General features: G+C 45.3%; 1 protein-coding gene across 2 annotated transcripts in view; it reads right to left on the bottom strand.

The window, feature by feature from the left end:
- Positions 1-15,355, bottom strand: part of ME3 (malic enzyme 3) — a 140,202-nt gene extending 124,847 nt beyond the window's left edge. Inside the window, exon 1 of one of the 2 annotated variants that reach the window (XM_044284932.1) lies at positions 15,303-15,355. The gene's annotated coding sequence lies outside the window, so the exon portion shown is untranslated. Of the gene's footprint in view, positions 1-2,768; positions 2,870-15,302 lie in introns of those variants that run through there. The other variant, XM_044284931.1, reaches the window with a different exon arrangement.
- Between the last annotated feature and the right edge of the window lie 1,225 nt (positions 15,356-16,580).

Here is a 16,580-nt window from a genome sequence, read left to right as displayed (position 1 = left end):
ATTTTTTTCTCTAGTGCAGTGTAAACAGTTCATACAAGGATTAGCTAGGAAGCTAGCCAGCCACGGAGCGAGCAACGTTTCCATGACAACCAGAGACGCTACCTGGGCCTGGACCGCAGCCCTCGCCTCATGTGTGATGAGACCAATTAACTACAATACAGGACCCTAAAGAGGGATCTATCTAGCTATAGATATGAACATCCAACCCCCATATATTACTAAATTGGAGTTTAGATTAAATGAGCACAAAAACTAGACCTCATTTACCAAAACTGTCCAACAGTAAGTCTTTGTTGCCCATGGCAACCAATCAGAGCTCAGCTTTCATTTTACCACAGCAGTTTTAGAAATGAAAGCTGAGCTCTGATTGGTTGCTATAGGAAACAGTCAGTCTGGGTACTGTCACTCGAAAGGGGCGCCATGCACCAAATATTCAGTCAGGAGCTGCAAGTTCCTGCAGATTGCTGATAGAAGAAGCTGTTTATTAAAGGCCACCCAGTTTTTCGGCAAACCGGGTACCCATTAACAAACAGCAAGGAGCTATTAAGTCTTTCGTCAGTGACAGGGCCACATGGCGGCAGCCACTATGTGTGGCAGCACCCTTAGGCCTCATGGGCGAGTGTATTCTTAATACAGAATGGTGATGGACCATGTGATGAGCGCAGTGGCGTCCTCCAAGGTCCTTTTCCTCCAAGGTCCTGAAAGAAGAAGAATGAAGACGAGCCGGGCTGCGCGAACAAGTGGATGAGGAGAGTTAAATATTTTTTTTTAACCCCTCCATCCATAATTTACTTAGCATTCTGTATTAAGAATGGTATTATTTTCCCTTATAACCATGTTAAAAGGGAAAATAATAAAATCTACACAACACCTAACCCAAACCTGAACTTCTGTGAAGAAGTCCGGGTTTGGGTCTGGGTACCAAACATGCCGATTTTTCTCACGCGCGTGCAAACCGCACTCAAACGCTTTGCACTCGCGCATTTTCCCGTGACGCCCGCGTGAAAGAGGCCTTAGGGTTCCCATACATGGGTGCAGATTTACAAACAGTTATTCCGCATGGGTGAGATTTATCAAAACTGGGGCAAATAAAACTGGTTTAGTTGCCCAAAGCAACCAACCAGATTCCACCTTTCGTTTTTCAGAGCTCCTTTGGAAAATGAAAGCATCAATCCGCAGGACTCTACCGCATCACAGCTGGGCCGTGTGGTCGTACTCCTCCTGTCAAGACAGTTTTAAAAGGTGAGGTGCAAGTTTTGCTCCACTTTACCCCGATTTACGGTTTTGATGGCGACCCCTTTAAGGGTTCGATTTTTATCAGAGACAACCGAAGACGTGGGGCTGCCACAGGACAGAGTGGAGGTCGCAGAACGTTTTCTGTGACCGTGATATGTGAATCGCAAAAAAATCAAGCAGTAAAAGTCACGCTGCATCCCGATTTATTCCTATGGCAGCCCCGCTACCGTCCGATCTTTGGCTGAGCGACACTTGTAGCGGTAACGTTAAAGGCGTTGTCCCGTGAAAAATATCCTACAGATTTCAAACTAGCGCCTGGATCTGAATAGTTTTTTGCATGTAATTAAAAATTTAGCATAGCAATAGAGTTTTTCAATAAAATGTATCTGTATAGCGCCACCTGCTGTTTTTTTTATTTTTATTATTGCTTTGTCCACCTCACTGAGATGGCCGCACATGCTCAGTTTCATCGTTCAACGGCCCCTAAGCTGCAACAGAAAGGACACCCCCCTTGAGCGGTAAATCTAGTAGAGCAATGAATGAGAAGATCTTTGGATCCATGTGAGGTACAGGGCTTTTTAGAAAGCTTGTCATGTACTATATGATGTTTGATTCACATTTTACATTATTCATGGGATAACCCCTTTAAGGGGGAACATTTAAAGAGACAGATACGCATTTCATTGAGCGTGCACACATTTACCTGCGCAATTTAATAAACGCACCATTTAATCTAACGCACGTCCTTCAGCTACAACAGAACGAGCAGTTTATCAATGCATTGCTGGCAGCTATTCGGGGTTCTAGGAAAGCTGGGTGACAACCACTGTGAGAGCTGTAATGGTGGCCATATTGTTTGTCCCTCAACTTTCTCCAAAGCAGACCTGACTGTGAAACAGCTGAAAATTAATTTCTGACAACTTGACAGAAAAGGACGATTCAAGGCCTTATATTTATTGGCAGCTTCGAACCCCTGACAACCCCTTTCACATGCCAGCTGCCTGGTAAAGGGGTGTCAAGACTAGACAATCCCTTTAAGTGGAAGCCTTGAACTATAATTCTTATATCTAATATCCGCAACAGAAAATTCTGAGACAAAACCAACGCAATCTTTAGCAACGCAGACGGAGACCCAACCGGTAAGATCTGAAGACACATCTGCAAGGATCTCCATGCAAACAAGATGTCTAATCCCGTGCCAGTAAGCCGGTGCTTCTACCTCATTGCGCAAGTCCCCATCCCCTCGCAGGCCTGCGCCAAATATAGCTCAATATCCTAATTATACTGCAGAAAAATCAACCACCATCTCAAATATAATCTGCAGGGGTTAAACACGGGGCTTGGTCGCTCCCTGACGCCGTTCGCTGTCATCCCTCTAAGACCTAAGTGTATCACCTGCAGGATCATAATATAGCTATAATAGACGTCGCAAGCTGCCAGGAAATGCACAATAATACAATGTATCCCTGCAAGGAAATGCGAAGACAAAGGGCCCGGGCTGCAGACATGTCCGCCTTCTTTGTATCAGTTACCTCCAGGCTCTCTGCAGGGACCAGCAGCAGCTGCACTCAGCAAGGCAGGAGTTAAAGTGCACTGCTCTGTATTAGGGCACAGAACAAGGCTGCTTTTTTTTTTTTTCACTTCTGCTGTTTTTTTTTTTTTTGTTCAACAACTTTATTGAGTAGAGCCAAGAGTGAACGCTGTAGTCTAATACATATTACCAATGACGGCGCTTTCACGCTCAGGTTTTAGCTAACGTCTTTTTGCAAACTTGCATTTCTTTTTTTTTTTTCTTTTTTTTTTATAAACGACAACTCCAAATGTCAGCTAAAAGCCTAAGGGAAATATGAAATGCAGGACATAAAGTTTTTTTTTTGTTTTTTTTGCTACTGGATTATTTTTAGTTTTTTTTGGCTCCTGTTTTTTAAAAATCAACATGCTAGAGCTCTCAGCGTTTCACATCACTCTCTATAAAGCCTTATTCACACGTCCGTATCCGTGCTCAAATCCATAAGCAGGTGGTCAGTGATGCATCCGTGGAGCTGTCCGTGAAGGATCCGTGTTGGGTCCGTATGTCAGTTTTCTGCTGTCCGTGTTTCACTGACACTGAACAGCTGAATTTTTTTTTTTTTTTATGAATCTCTTTTTAATGATCCGTGAAACATGGATGCAACACGGATGGCATCCGTGGTTTTTACGGACCCCTAGACTTTAATGCGTAATTGACCCGCGAACACGGACAAAATAGAGCTTGCATTTGTGCTAAAAAAACGGACCCACGGACCGTGCTAAAACACTGATGTGTGAATACACACATTAAAATGAATAGGGACATGTGCTGTCCGTGGAGAACACGTACAGCACACGTCCGTGAAACACTGTGAATGAGGCTTAGGCCTAGTTCATACGAACGTATGGCTTTTATAGTTTTTTGCGGTCCGTTTTTCACGGATCCGTTGTTCTGTTTTTGAGTTCCGTTGTGTTTCCATTTCCTTTCCATTTTTCCGTTCCGTTTTTTTGTATGCCATGTACAGTATACAGTAATTACATAGAAAAAATTGGGCTGGGCATAACATTTTCAATAGATGGTTCAGAAAAAACGGAACGGATACAGAAGACATACGGATGCATTTCCGTATGTGTTCAGTTTTTTTTGCAGACCCATTGACTTAAATGGAGCCACGGAACGTGATTTGCGGGCAATAATAGGACATGTTCTATCTTTTTTAACGGAACGGAAATACGGAAACGGAATGCATACGGAGTACATTCCGTTTTTTTTGCGGAACCATTGAAATGAATGGTTCCGTATACGGAACACAAAAAAACGGCCCGTACACTCCCCAAAAAAAACGTTTGTGTGAACTAGGCCTTAAGGGAAGGGATGCAAATAAGCTCTGCCTCTAATGCCACCAGATGTAAGGCAGCTATCCTATAAGTCAATGTTCAGCTCTTAAAAAAACCTTGAGACGTGACATTTTTTTTTTTTATTGAAAGCCCAAAGTCGTGCTTTCTTACCCCGTGCAACAAAATCGTGCAGCGTGCCACACAAAAACTTGCACTAGGTTCCGGTCTATCGCAAAGCCAAGGGTACCACCCGGGGCGTCAGCCAGGAGCCTCAACAAAGGTCTGGACTCTCCCCGCAGGGAGAGCCCAAGGGGTTTGGCAGGGGGGTGAGGAACCAATATGGCCACACACATTCCCCCTAGACCTCTGGGTGGGGTACCCGTAAGGGCGCCACAACCCTGAAAATCCTAGTGGACACTACAAACGTGTAAAAGTGCACACAGTGAACACAAAAAATATATAAAGTGAATGTGTGCCATTACAGCCCGGACATTTGACCGGAATTATAAAAATTCCTCATCTTGTCAAGGCCGAAGCCGAGCAAAGAGAGGTGTGTGCGCTAAATGACTTGGATATTAAATAAGCCAGCACCTCATCTGCAGACAGCTGTCCTTCGGGGTGATTGCCCCTCATCAGTGCAGAGCAGAGAGTACTGGCTTATTGGGTGAGAGGCCTGTGTCCGGATCAGGGGAAAACTAACTCTCTTCACCCCGAAACAGCTGTCTGCAGATGAGATGCTGGCTTATTTAATATCCAAGTCATGTCTCAAGGCTTATTTTAAGAGCTGAACATTGACTTATAGGATAGCTGCCTTACATCTGGTGGCATTAGAGGCAAAGCTTGGTAAGAGCTCATTTGCATCCCTTTCTTCCCAGAATTCCAGAGGAGCATGTATGGCCTATAAGTCTCCTCACGCTGATTAAGGTTCTCCCCTGTCTCTATAAGGGAGAAACGCCATGAAGAATACATTAGTTAAATCACAGTTTGCAGAAAATGCCCCCCCCCCCCCAAAAAAAAAAGTAGCTAAGAAGCGTAGGTGGCAAAAAAAACATAACAAACCATGAAGTTACTCTTGTGTTTTTACAGCCCCCATAAAAAAAAATGCCTATCCCTATCCACAGAATAGGGGATAACTATCAGATCGGAGGGGGTTCTACTGCTGGAACGCCCACCAATCACCGTAACCCCTGCAGGCCCCTGAAATGACTGGAGCAGCCGATTGCACATGTGCCATTAATTTCTATGGAGTTCCGGAGATAGGTGAGCGCTTTACTTGGCTATTTTCGGAAATCCCATAGAAATGAATGGGCCGCTCCATTGATTTCAGGGGAGCAGCAGGGGCCCTGCAGGGAGTATGAACCCCCATTCTTGTGATCGTTCCAGCGGCAGCGATCTGATAGTTATCCTCTATCCTGTGGATAGGGTATAACTTGTACCTACCGGAATACCCCTTTAAAGGGAAACGACTGATGATCCTAAAACCTATATTAGACGGAGCGAATATCGTACCGAATGTCGTTAATGCAAATTAAATTGAACGAGACTCACGAGATGCAATAAGCACGGCCGAGGTATCGCTCGTTTCTCGCCAATCGTGATCTTTCATCCTGCTAAAAAAAAAATCGTTCCTCGATCACAGATCCCTTCGTATAATATGGAGTTGTCCACTCGCTTACAGATAACATACAGGCGTGGTACTTTGTAGCGTACAAATAACGAGCGACAGTACGATACGTACATCGCTCTATGCAATAAGCAGATTTTTGGTCACTGACGAGTCGCAAAATCTTTGCTCCATAATCTGCTGGTCTAATACAAGCCTTAGGCCTCTTTCCCACCAGCGATACGGATTGTGTCAGGATCTGTTCAGGGAAAAAATGGATGTTTTTTCACGCAAGTTTGGTCCGTTTTTTCAGTTTTGCCTTCCGTTTTTCACGCAAGTCCTTCTAGGGGGCCAGGGCTGTGTAAAAAAAACGGCGCAATATGGAACATGCTGCGATTTTTTTCTGAATGCAGAAATGATGCGTGAAAAACAACGCTCATGTGCACAGACCCTTCGAAATGAATGGGTCTGGATTCAGTCTGGGTGCGATGCGTTCACTTCACGCATTTCATCCGGACGGAAAACTCGCTGATGTGAAAGAGGCCTTAGGATCAGTCATCCATATCAGATGGTCGGGGGTCACCGCTGTTTGCAGAAGCTCTGGGTGCTAGAAAACAGGCTCCCAAATTTCACTGCTTTGTCCAAACTCCCATAGAAGGATCTTCCGCAAACAGTGGAACAGCAGGGCTGCTGGGAGCTGGTCCCCTGCCGAGCGGATACTGATGGCCCATCCTAAGGGCATGGATATTCTATAGAATCTGCAAATCCCCACCATTGTACAGTACCAGTAAAGAGGATAAGAGTTTTAATCTGTGGTGTAAAGTGACCTGTGGTGCCGATTTTTACATCCACGGCGTGTGTCCACTTCCCCTGTGGATTTCACACATTGCGATGCATAAGGGGCAAATCCATGGCAAGAAAATTCCCAACAAATCCTTATGTAACGCATGCAGATTTGGCTGATTTCTCATTGCAGGTATACTTATAAGCCGGGTGCCCATCTACATAATGATTGTACAGACAGGGCTTATATCGCATCCGTAAAATACACTGTATATAAAATCTAAAATCCAAAATCTATGATCGCAGAGATTTCTGTGTAAGTGCAAAGAAATAAAATAGGTAGATATGATAGATCGATGTTGCTTGTCATAACAGATAACGCATGCCATAGTAATGGCTGTGTGTTGAGTTATTTTGAGGGCACACCAAATTTACAGTTATACAAACCGTACACTGACTACTATACATTGTATCAAACGGTCAGATCTTCAGTGTTGTCCCATGAAAAGACATAAAATATTTACAAAAATGTAAGGGGTGTACTGACTTTTGTGAGTAGATAGATAAATTAATAGATAGCATTGGGAATAAACTGGTCCACCGCCCGTTTTTGTAATTTGGATCTTTTAGGCCTCATGCACACGACCGTTTTTTTTAAGGTCCGCAAAAACAGGGTCCGTAGGTCCGTGATCCGTGACCGTTTTTTCGTCCGTGGGTCTTCCTTGTTTTTTGGAGGATGCACGGACATGAAAAATGAAAAAAAAATCTAAGTCAAGTTTGCCATTGAAATGATAGGAAAAAACGGACACGGATCACGGACACGGATCACTGACTCGGATGACAATCTTGTGTGTATCCGTGATTTTTCACGGACCCATTGACTTGAATGGGTCCGTGAACCGTTGGCCGTGAAAAAAATAGGACAGGTCATATTTTTTTCACGGCCAGGAAAAACGGATCACGGATGCGGCTGCCAAACGGTGCATTTTCCAATTTTTCTACGGACCCATTGAAAGTCAATGGGTCCGCGAAAAAAACGGAAAACGGCACAACGGCCACGGATGCACACAACGGTCGTGTGCATGAGGCCTTAGTGAACTACTGCCTATTGTCCTGGAGGGATTGCACCCAACATTACCTAATCGACTGTGCAGCTGTCTTTTTTGTTTTTAGATAGATAGATAGATGTGAAATAGATAGACAGATAGATAGATATGAAGACAAAGTAACAGCAGCACAAGTCAAAGTAATATGGGTGCAATCTCTCTAGGTTGGTTCTATCTATCTTGAGAAAGGCCTCATTGTGTTCGGCTGAAACATTGCGGTGGGGGTAAATAAAGCGGTCCACATTTTCTTCACCTGACAGATAGGAGATAGATACAGAGGTTGGGGGAGATTTCTCATAGACCGGCTCAGGCCTCGTCATCAGTTAGGTGCATCCTCCAGTTGCCCATGCACCAGAATGCAATCTACGGCAGCTTGGTTCTGATAGACGAAGACAAATGTGGTGGACCCGCCGGCTCTGCCCACTCCCCACCCTCGTCATGCCCCCTTTTCGGAAAGTGGCAAGGGCAGTGCAGAACTACCATCTGCTACAAAGTGTGTTGCAAGTGGCATTTAAAAAGTTGCAAACCTCGCCAAAAAAGAGGCGCAGGGAGATGATAAATCTTCGCCTTGGAGTCCATTTTTGTTCATAACACATTTGTAATAGCCCCAGATCACTCATCAACCCTTAAAGACTTTTCAGTAACTTAGAAAAGTACAGTGGGGGGGAGGTGAAGCACGTGAGGAACCCCACCAGCAGGTCATCTCTGTGGAGGAAGTGCACGGTGCAGCACACAAACTGCTCCCATCAGAACAGCAGGGGAGAGGCAGCAGTTATTTTGCCCCTTCACAATTGACTTAAAAGGGGCTTCTCAGATTTTCTTCTACTGATAACCTATCCTTTGGATAGGTCATCAGTATTTGATCGGTGGGGGCGACACCTGGGACCCCTGCCGATCAGCTGTTTTGAGAAGGCATCAGCGCTTGAATGAGGCTGAGCTGCTCCTAGACCACATGAATGATGAACGTGACATCACTGACCTAGTAAAAGCAGAGAGAAGGCCACGGTGCTACTGCGAGTGCCGGTGCCTTCTGAAACCGCTGAACGGCGGGTTACCGGATGTCGGACCCCCACTGATCCAGAGGATAGATCATCAGTATTATAATCTCAGAAATTCTTTTAAGATTTGGCCATTTTGTTATATTGATGACCTGTCCTCGGGATAGGTCGTCATCATCAGATCGCCTGTGGCCCGACTCCCAGCACCCTGACGATCAGCAGTTTGAAGAGAACACAGCTCTTGTGCAAGCGCTGCCTTTTCTTCACTGTTTATCTACTCTCCGTTGACATCACAGGGACGAGCAGTGTAGTTACAGCTCCTGAGGATAGCTCATCAATATACGAAACCCCTTTTAACTGGGAGCACAGGGAGCCGTCACAGCTTGTGGGTAAGAACAGTTGAGAGGGAAGGAGAGATGGAGCCAGGTGTATATGAATAGCTTAAATTACCAGTGGGAAAGCTGGTTCTGCACCCACCTCAGGACTGCAGGGTGATGCGCCTTGTGCTGCCACACTGGTCGCACACCCCTAAGGCCGGCCATGGCTATTTCTCTCTCTCTAGAAAATGGAGAAGCAAATAAAAAAAGACATATGGACATCTAATGTCAGACTGAAGTCCGTTGGGTCCACCAAAAGAAATTAATGTGAGAGCCCACCTTAAGGGCCCTGCTTTATTAGGGGTTAATTATTGTCAGAGCTTGGGCCCACCAGAGGATCCTCCGTTCCTCATGTGGGCCAGTCTGACCCCATGGACATCATCTAGGAGGACTCCTGGTTATGGATATCCTATAAGGTCCCACCTGCCACACACCAGTGAGAGCAGTCCTAGAAGGCCATGTCCGCTCACCTGTAGCCTCTGTTCTTCACACCTGTCTCAACAGCTCTCTTTGCAGACTCTCCTCTCAGGCGTCTCTCTGCAGTCTCTGCCCAGACTGTTCTGTCTCTCTGCAGTCTCTCTTCTCTCAGGGGTCTCTGGCCACTCTGTGGACTCCACCCTAAGACCACCCAAATGCCTTGCAATGTGTAAAGAGATAAGATGTTGTCCAGCTGCTTCCACATTGAGAGTACAATGTCTCCTTCCTGCGCTTTGTAATGCTAATAAGAGGACACAAAGACTGACTGGCTTCTGGTCATAATGACACCTGGGTGGGTGAATATGACTGAGTAATACAGTATATACTATCTCAGGTATGTGGTCATAGGACAGGGATCTGGCTGGGGACCACATCTATCCACTGGACTGACCAGAGTTGCTAACCAGAATTTTTCTTTTTTCTGGAAAATGTTTCAAAATCACAGACAGCCAACACTTTTTATGGACAAATTGGAAAACCATGATGAATAATAAAGATTGTAAGTAATCCATGTCTATAACTCAATATCCTGATAAGAACTCATTACCAGCATTTACTGTGAGCTGTAAAACTATCATAATTACCACCAAAATAATATAGTCAAGTACCACCAGCCTCAAAAACATCATGGACCCATCACAGACACAGGGAAAAAAAGTCTTTATTTTTATGGACTGTCCATAAAGTTCTGGGCGGTTTGCAACCCTGGGACTGACCTCACAATTGCCAAAATAGGGCAACACAGTCCATATAGCCACAAAACCATGGCCAGGAGAAGTTGGACCATGGAATAGAGATTGACCTGCTCCCTGCCACTTTATTCATAGCTGCCAGTGCCATAGAGTGTGAAAGGATTGGCAGGGCATACACTCAACCGCTGCTTCCTTCAACTCCTCCTGGCTGCAGTCCTCCTGTTCGGGGTACAGGGAACCAGGTTGCCCCGATCTGCTGATCGCTGGGGGTCCTATTGGTTAGACCCACAGTAGATAGCTGACAGTTGCTGATGACACGAATATACCTTTACTGGTAATATGTTGCTTCGACTTATATCTATCTATCTATCAATCTATCGATCATTGTAAGACATGTTTATCCCTCTAGGGCTAGAGCCCATGCAGAGCGGCCCCTATCTGACAGGCCTGATGCAACTATTTCCGGAAGCTCCCAATCAAGCACAGCGTGGACCTTCTCAGGGTCCATGCGAAAACCAGAAGCGGAGAGAAGGAAACCAAGAAATTGAATCTCCGGAACCGCAAACACACATTTTTCCAGTTTAGCGTACAATTTATTATCCCGCAGAATCAGCAAGACCTGATGTAGGTGGTCTCGATGAGTCTTGAAATCAGGAGAAAAAATCAAAATGTCATCCAGATACACCAGTACAAATTTCCCCATTAAATGATGAAAAATGCTGTTCACAAAATGTTGGAAGACGGCCGGAGAATTCATCAAACCAAATGGCATAACCAAATTCTCGAAATGACCCTCAGGGGTATTGAAGGCCGTCTTCCATTCGTCTCCTTCCCTGACCCTGACCAGGTTGTATGCCCCTCTTAAATTCAACTTAGCCCCAACAATCTGGTTAAACAGGTCCGGGATCAGATGAAGCGGATAAGGGTCACGAATTGTGATACTGTTCAGCTCCCTGAAATCCAGACAAGGTCTTAAAGAACCATCTTTTTTCTTAAGAAAAAAAAAACCAGCAGCAACAGATGACTTCGAGGGTCGTATGTGTCCCTTTCTCAGACTCTCAGAGATATAAGTACGCATAGCGACTCTTTCAGGTTGGGAGAGATTGTATAAACGTGATTTTGGCAGTTTGGCGCCTGGGATGAGATTAATAGGGCAGTCGTACTCCCGGTGAGGGGGCAACTCCTGGACACCACTCTCGGAAAACACATCCGAAAATTCAGAGAGAAAAGATGGCACAGTCTTAGTAGAAACCTCTGAAAGAGATGTCGTGAGGCAATTCTCTCTGCAAAACTCACTCCAACCATTTATTTGCCTTGCTTGCCAATCAATGGTGGGGTTATGTTTAGTGAGCCAGGGTAGCCCCAACACTAGAGAAGTAGGTAATCCGCTTAAGACGAAACATGACATATCCTCAACATGAGCGTCACCACAGTCAAACGGATATTGTAAACTATGCCCTTTAACGATCTTTGAGAAAGTGGAGCGGAATCGATAGCAAAAACAGGTATATCCTTTTCCAAAGTGCATACCTGGAAACCATGAGTTATTGCAAACTGATTATCAATGAGATTGACAGCTGCTCCACTATCTACAAAAATCTCACAAACAATGTTCTTGCTGTCTAGCACCACCCTTGCAGGTAGGACAAAATGGGAACTACAAGCAAACGGCAAACCTTCAATTTTCGCGTCAACCTTGCCAATAGTAGCAAATGGGAATTTTTTAGAGGATTTTTTTCTTTTATTACCCTCCGAAAACTCCATGAATCTCCTAGAGGGGCAAACATTTGCCAAATGATTTATACCCCCACAACAGAAACAAACCCTTCTCTGAGAGCTGAATCCTCTACTATCAGAGGCAAGCAAACCCAGCTGCATGGCCTCCTCCTCAGAGGGGATTGAGACCGACTGAGACCCCTGCGCACTGAATGAGACAGCCCCACTGTCCTTGGACTGAATATGACAGGAAGGAGTAGTCTCCTCTCTCTCTCTAAGACGCCTGTCAATACGAACAGCTAGAGACATGGCAGACTCTAACGAGGCAGGTCTCTCATGAAAAGCAAATGCATCTTTCTATCTTTGCGAAAGACCATGGCAAAATTGACTTCGGAGTGCAGCATCATTCCAACCAGTATCAGCTGCCCATCTCCGAAATTCTGAACAATATATCTCTGCGGACTGTTTACCCTGACATAAAAGACGCAGTTTAGATTCAGCCAGAGCAATACGATCCGGGTCATCATATATCTGCCCCAGGGCTACAAAAAATTCATCCAACGATCAGAGGGGCCGTGCCCCCACCGGAAGCAAAAAGGCCCAAGACTGAGCATTATCCCTGAGCAGCGAGATGATGATCCCCACCCTCTGCTCCTCATCACCAGAGGAATGGGAAAGTAGGCGAAAATGGAGTTTGCAAGCCTCTCTAAATTGAACAAATTCTCACTACCCCCGGGGAACGTATCCGGAAGCGAGATCTTAGGCTCGGAACAAACTCCATGAACGCCAGCAGAACCGGTCACCTGAAACTGAGACACAGTTTTACGGAGATCTGCTACCTCCAGCGAAAGACCTTGCATGCGGTCAATCAAGGCTGAAACCGGATCCATGCTTAAGACGGATGGTGTTGCAGAAAGCTGGAACTTATAAATAAACATCCGACTGGCTTGATCCCAAACTAAGGAGCATATGGGTGAGCCCTATAAAACCCTTAGAGCTCTCCCTGACTGCTATGCCCATGCAAAGGTCTTTATGGTAGACGATTGCATGTCCACGTACCTCATACTATGTGACACCTGAAAACCCTATAATAGTGAGGGGACACGACCACCGGCTCCCTGCACTTAATACGGACGGAGTCAGGGTCACCTAGAATCAAGCCAGCAAGGAAACACAAATAAAGGAAACAGACTTATCTGAGGAATCAGCAGAAGCAGCATCCAGCAGTGAACACAATCCAAGAAGAAGTATAAACCGCAAAGTGAGGCAGTATGGGAGGGAATATAAAGGGAGACAATCAGTGTAAATAGGTGACAGCTGGGAGAGGGAAAGGAGATGACAAAGTGAAACCAAAACAAAGAACTTCATGCAGGTAGAGAAGAACATCTAACAGACCTTCTCACAGAAGTGGCGGTGACAGCCTGTTTCTGTTATGGGATGCTGTGCCTGTTTCTGTAATGTGGATGCTGTGCCTGTTTCTGTTATGTGGATGCTGTGCCTACCCCTGTTATGGGGACGGTGTGCCTGCTTCTGTTATGGGGACGCTGTGCCTGCTTCTGTTATGGGGATACAGTGCCTGCCTCTATTATGTGGATGCTGTGCCTTTCTCTGTGATTGGGATGTTGTGCCTTCTTCTGTGATTGGGATGTTGTGCCTTCTTCTGTGATGGGGATGCTCTGCCTGTTTCTTTAATGTGGATGCTGTGCCTGCCTCTATTATGTGGATGCTGTGCCTGCCTCTATTATGTGGATGCTGTGCCTTGCTCTGTGATGGGGATGCTGTGCCTTCTTCTGTGATGGGGATGCTGTGCCTTCTTCTGTGATGGGGATGCTGTGCCTTCTTCTGTGATGGGGATGCTGTGCCTTCTTCTGTGATGGGGATGCTATGCCTTCTTCTGTGATGGGGATGCTGTGCCTTCTTCTGTGATGGGGATGCTATGCCTGCCTCTGTGACAGGGATATTGTTCCTGCTTCTGTTATGGGGATGCTGTGCCTGATTCTGTAATGTGGATGTTGTGCTTGCCTCGGTTATGTGGATGCTGTTCCTAGCTCTGTTATGGGGATGCTGTGCCTGGCTCTGTTAGGGAGAAGCTGTGCCTGGCTCTGTTATGGAGATACTCTGCTTGCATCTATTATGGGGATACTCTATAAGCCTCTGCTATGGGGATACTCTTCCTGATTCTGTGATGGGGATGCTCTGCCTGCTTCTATTATGGGGATGCTCTGCCTGCCTCTGTGGTGATGGGGATACTCTGCCTGACTCTGTGATGATGGGAATACTCTGCCTGCCTCTGTTATGTGAATGCTTTACCTGCCTTTGTGATGGGGATGCTGTGTCTGCTTCTATTATGGGGATACTCTGCCTGCCTTTGTTATGGGAATTCTCTGCCTGCTTCTGTTATGGCAATTCTCTGCCTATTTCTTTTATGGGGATACTATTCCTCTCTGTATTAAAATTGTAGAAATTATTCCCTTTTTGACTGAAAGTGGAAAATAACAGAAAATTCAGTTAGACACATGGTGTAATTTTAGTGCGTTTTTCAGCTGCTCTCATAGATTCAGATTATAGTCATCATCGCTCCCCCCAGGATGTGCGCTCTGATGTCTGAGAGCTTTTATATCAAAGGTTCAAGCATAATGGTGAACTGATGAGCGCCCTAAAAAAAAATCACATGCTGTACGGTATAACTAATGTGTCAGTGGGGGCAGACAGGCCAAGGACAGGGCGTGCTGGGGCATGAAAAAACAAAACGTGTGCAGCTTTGGGCTTCAAGTGATGATACCACCCAATACACCTGCACAAAGTATAGACACAAAATAATAATTACACGAGACGTCATGACTGAATACTGCAACATATCTATCAGCATTTTGAAATCAAAGGTAGGAACCCACACCCATGACATTGTCTGCCCCATATTAAAAACAGTCATAATAGCATGTAAATGCCAGTAGAAGCGTTCCCATAAGTGCCAGTCCCACTATCTTTCCGTCAGCCAGAAAACACCCATAATATCAGCTACAACATCCCCATGAAGAGTAATCGCTGTAACTGTGGTCGGCATATAGGTGCCGACCACAGACCACAATAATTGTACCTCCTATAAGCGTCAGCCATAGAACCCCCATAAGTGCCAGCTGAAGACATTAGGAAAAAATAAATAAAACAAAAAAAATTACGGTGTATATATATATATATATATATATATAGCAGAAATATAAGTTCTTCCACACTCCTAAAATTCCGCAATGATTTTCTGAACTGTAGAAAATTGTACAAGGGATTCCCCTTTATTTCAGTAGGAATTGCTGCTGTACCTCCCAAGGATCCTGCAGACATCTCACAAACATCCCAGCTGAAACGAACCTTCGAGCCGCCTACCCCACTACAGGATGGTAAAAATGAGTCTGGCCATGTAGGGGTTAATGGCTGTATCCCACCCGGCCGTTCCTATATGCATGCATTACCTCCACCGTCCCAGGCCAGGGAAGTACTGTACGGGATCTGTCCTCAACAAGGTCTGGTGGCACTTGCTGCCAGGGACTGAGTGACAGGCCGGGCATGTGACTGATATAAGGCATTGGAATTTGGAGTCCCATTCTGCAGCCAGCACTCCCCCCTGCCCCTCCAATCCCAGTGCAGGGTCCGGGGGGCTGCTACGTACAGCGACTGTTCCTAATTTACCTTATGGTTAACATATTGTCAACTGCAGACGCCTTCATGTTGGAGCAAAACCTGGGTCTTTATAAACACAGAGCACTGGTAGGAAGACTAAAGTATATAGGGTCCGCATGGGCTACGCCGGGAGGTCACTTTATACCGACAGTATACAGTATATGCAACACAGTAAAGTCTTAACCACCTGTTAATGTGCTGTTTTTTTTTTATCCCATATAGTGAATCTCGTGCAAAAAAATGCTTTTAGAAAATTGCTGATTTTGTTTTCTTGCTCATTTTATTTCCCAAAAACGAAATAAACAAAATCAAAACGTCGTCTATACTCAAAAATGTATCCAATAAAATCTACTACTTGTCCTGAGGAATGACATAAAAAAGCTCAAAAACCAATGGCGAGAATGTTTTTGTGTGGTTTTTTTTTTTCACGCCGTCACCACCTCAAAAAAAATTAATAAACGTTATAAAGTAAAGTGATCCATGTCTATAGCTCAATATCCTGATAAGAACTCATTACCAGCATTTACTGTGAGCTGTAAAAAGATGATAATTACCACCAAAATAATATAGTCAAGTACCACCAATCATAGACACATCTATTTCTTTTTCACGGACACAGGGAAAAGAAGTCTTTATTTTTACGGACTGTTAATAAAGCTCTGGGCGGTTGGCAACCCTGGGACTGACCTCACAATTGCCAAAATAGGGCAACACAGTCCACATAGCTAATCAATCATAGAGAGTAGTACACGGCGGCACTACCAGACAAGCAAACAACCCCAACGGACGGTGTGACATCGGCCAAACAGCCTCTTGTGTTGAAGGCAAAACCTGTCGGTGGTGCACAACATACGAAAACACAAGTCCAAAGGATGCGGATAATGAGAAAATGAAGATGCGGCACTCACCAGATTGCGGACATAATATTCAGGCTTTATTCCTTACTGCAGAGACAACAGACAGGCAGGGGAGCGGAGCAAGCCATTCACAGAGGATCGGCGGTGACGGCCGTTTCGCGCTGGACTAGCGCTTCGTCGGACCGCTATGACGTCTCTGCGCAACAGACATGC

This window comes from Bufo gargarizans, chromosome 3 (assembly GCF_014858855.1).
Source record: "Bufo gargarizans isolate SCDJY-AF-19 chromosome 3, ASM1485885v1, whole genome shotgun sequence".
NCBI lineage: Eukaryota > Metazoa > Chordata > Amphibia > Anura > Bufonidae > Bufo > Bufo gargarizans.
The sequence above is the reverse complement of the archived record's forward strand: the minus strand, read 5'-3'. Positions and strand labels throughout refer to the sequence as shown.